Source organism: Pteropus vampyrus, unplaced genomic scaffold (assembly GCF_000151845.1).
Source record: "Pteropus vampyrus isolate Shadow unplaced genomic scaffold, Pvam_2.0 Scaffold56, whole genome shotgun sequence".
NCBI classification, from domain to species: domain Eukaryota; kingdom Metazoa; phylum Chordata; class Mammalia; order Chiroptera; family Pteropodidae; genus Pteropus; species Pteropus vampyrus.
The window spans coordinates 7,503,238-7,507,019 of NW_011888837.1; positions in this window are offsets into that span (position 1 = coordinate 7,503,238).

The window sequence follows — 3,782 nt, forward strand, 5'->3', positions numbered from 1 at the left end:
AAAAAAAAAAGTTCTGCAATTGCCTATTTCTTGGTGCTTTCCCATTTCACATATGAGAAAACCAGCTCAAAAACATTGCCCCCTTGTCTTACATTTAAACCATATATGAGGATTATATCCTATTCTAGATGTAATTTTACCACAAACTGGAAGGAGATTGAAAACAAAATACCTTTGTCAGAGGAATTGTACATTGTTCATTAAGATGCAAAACTGTATCTGACACAGAATCTTAAGCTGTTACTAAGAGTTTGCCCTGCACACGGGGTATGAAGGGGCCTGTGTAAATTTGGGGCTATTTTTCCCATGTCCAAGTCATTCCAGAATCAAGAATCTTAGGCTGCTAAATTTATACAAGGAAACAAAATGTATATGGGGGCTCTTCTATAATACTAGTGTAATTCTCCCTTGACAGAGTTCTAAATCTAAAAACATAACAAGGCCTGTGTATTTGTTTTCTAGAAATGCCATAATAAATTATTACAAACCCTGTAGCCCAAAACAACAGAAATGGGTTATCTCACAGTCCTGGAGGACAGAAATCCACAATGAAGTTGCTGTTCTCTCTGAAGCTCTAGAGAAGAAAACATCCTTGCCTCTTCCAGCTCCTGAGGGCTCTAGGCATTCCTTAGCTTTTGACTGCATAACTCCAATCTTTGCCTCCATCTTCCCACAGTCTTTTCCTCATTTTCCTATGCATCATACTTCTGTGTGTCTCTTATAAGGACACTAGTCATTTAGAGCCCATTCAGATAATGTAGAATGACCTTATGTTTAAGATTGTTAACTTAATTACATCTGCAAAGACTTTTTTTTCAAATAAGATCATGTTCTCAGATTCCAGGGATTAGACTTTGAAACTAGAGATCCACTGTAAAAAGAAAGCTGGAAGAACCACAGATATGTGGTGAATAAACAACATGCTACTAAAGAACAACTGGGTCATAGAAGAAATAAAAGGAGAGGTCAAGAGATACATAGATTCTATGGATTAGAATGTGGACATATCTTTTGGAGAGCGATACTGTTCAATCCACTAGAATCCACTCTCTACCCCACTCCCCAAATTCACATCTGCCTCACATGTAAAGTGTATTCAAACTACCACAACATCTTCCAAAGACTCAACTCATCGTGGCATGAACTCTTAAGTCCAACTTCTCATCTAAATATCATGAACTCAGAAGTCCCAAATATCGTTTACATCAAGTTTGGATTAGACTCTGAGTATAATACATTCTGGGACAAAAGTTTTCTTTCTCTGGTTGTGTAAAATAAGAGTACTTGTTTTCTGCTTCCAAAAAACAATGGTGGGATAAACACAGACATTAGACATAGAATAAACATTCCCATTTCAAAGGAAGAAATTGGAAAGAATAAAGGGGTCATCAGTTCCAGGTAATTTTGGTATATATACAGGAAAATTCCATTAAGCGTTAAGGTATAAGTACTTCTCAGTACTGTAGTTTTGTCTTTTTGAGAATGTCATATAAATAAAAACAACAATATGTAATCTTTTCAGATTAGCTTCTTTCACTCAGTTTAATTCCTTTGAGAATCATCCAAGTTTTATATCATTATCAATAGTTTGTTCCTTTTTCTTGCTGAGTAGTGTTCCATTATAGGTATGTACAAAGTGGTTTAACCATTCCCCATTGAAAGACCTTTTGGTTGTTTTAAGTTTTTGGAAATTATGAACACAGCTGCTATGAATGTTAGTGAATAAGATTTTGTAAATATGAAACACAGTTTTCATTTCTCTAGGGTAAATACCTAAACAATAGGATTGTTGGGTCAAATAAGTGTATATTTAACTTTGTTTTAAAAACTGTCAGTTTCCCAGAGTGGCTGGACAATTTCACACTCCCATCAGCAATATATATGAGAGTTCCAATTGTTCTGCATCCTCTTCAGCTGCTGTAAAATAAATGTTTGTGTTCCACCCAAAATACGTATGTTGAACCCCCAATGTGATGGTATTTGGAGGTGTGGACTTTGGGAGGTAATTAGGTCATGAGAGTGGAGCCCTCATTACTGAGATTAGTGCCTTTCTAAGAAGAGACCAGATACAGATTATTTCTCTCTCCCTACCATATGAGGTGGTGATGTGCAAACCAGAGAGAGGGCCTTCACATAAACCTGACTGTACTGGCACCTTAATCTTAGACTTCCAGCCTCCAGAACTGTGAGAAATAAATTTCTTGTTTTTAAGCCACCCAGTTATCATAGCAGCCCAAGCAGATTAATACACTAGTACTTGCTATTATTAGTATTTTTTTCTTTTAACTATTCTAATTTTGAAAATCATTGTGATTTTAATTTTCATTATCTGTACTGACTGAAGATGTTTAACATCATTTCATGTACTCACTTGCCATCCATATATCTTCATGGGTGAATATTTCTTCAAATCATTTAACCATACTTTAATTGGACTCTTCATTTTCTTACTTTTGAGCTTTAAGATTTCTTTTTGAATTTTAAAGATAAATCCTTTATTAGATAAATTATTTGCAAATATTTTCTTTTGGTCTACAGTTTGTCTTTTCTTTCTTTTAACCATGCCTTTCACAGCTAAAAGTTTTAAATTTTTATTAAGTCCAATTTATTTTTTCTTTTATGAAACATTCTTTTGATAGTATGCCTAAAAAGTCATTGCCTAATCCCAGGTAATGAAGATTTGCTCCAATGTTTTCTTCTAAAAGTTTTAGTTTTAGGTTTTACATTTAGACCTATAATCTATTTTTCATTAATATTGATATAAGGTGTGAGCTTTAGCTGTTTTCTTGTTTTTTGCATATGGATTGTTCTGATGCCACTTATTAAGAAAAACCATTCTTTCTCTATTTAATTATTTTGTACTTTTGCCAGAAATCAAGTGGTTATATTTGTATGAATATTTTTCAGAACTCTCTGTCATGTTCCATTGATCTATTTGTCTATTCTTTTGCCAATACCACACTGTCTTGATTACAATGGTGAAAGCAGATATTCTTGCCTTTTTCTAGTCAAAGAAGAGAAACATTCATTCTATCACTAACAAATACAATTATTAGCTGAAGATTATTTGTAGATGTCCTTTATCAGGTTGAAGTTCTCTATTCTTAGTTTGCTTAGAGTTTTTATCAAGAATAGATGTTGAATTTTGTCAAATACTATTTCTGGATTAACTAATATGATCATGTAGGTTTTTCTTCAGATTGTTAATATAGTAGATTATATTGATTCATTTTCAAATATTGAACCAGTCCTGCCTTTCTCTAGTGTCACTTTCATTTATATATTGGTTGATTCTATTTACTATTTTACTGGGGACTTTGTGTCAAGGTTCATGATGGATATTGACCTGTACAATTTTTTTCCTGTATTGCTCTTTTCTGGATTTCATAGGTGGTCTCATAAAATAAATTGCGAAATGTTTCCTTGTCTGATATTTGCTGGAAAAAATGTGTAAAATTGGTGTAATGTCTTCATCAGTTTAGCCACGTCAGCATTGAGATTTTTCTTTTGGAATTTTTGGTGGTGCTGTTTTGTTTTGTTTTTGTTTTACAATGCATTCAATTTCTTTAGCAGTTTTAGGACTGTTCGAGTTCCATCTTGGTTGAGTTTTGGTAGTTTGTTGTCTTCAAGGACTTTGCATTGCATCTATATTTCTTGAGTTGTCATAATATTAGCTTAGTATCCTTATAATGTCTACATCTCCTCTTTCATTCCTGATATTAGAAATGTAAGTCTTCTCTTTGTCAGTCTTAATAGAGGTTTATCAATTTTATAAATTTTTT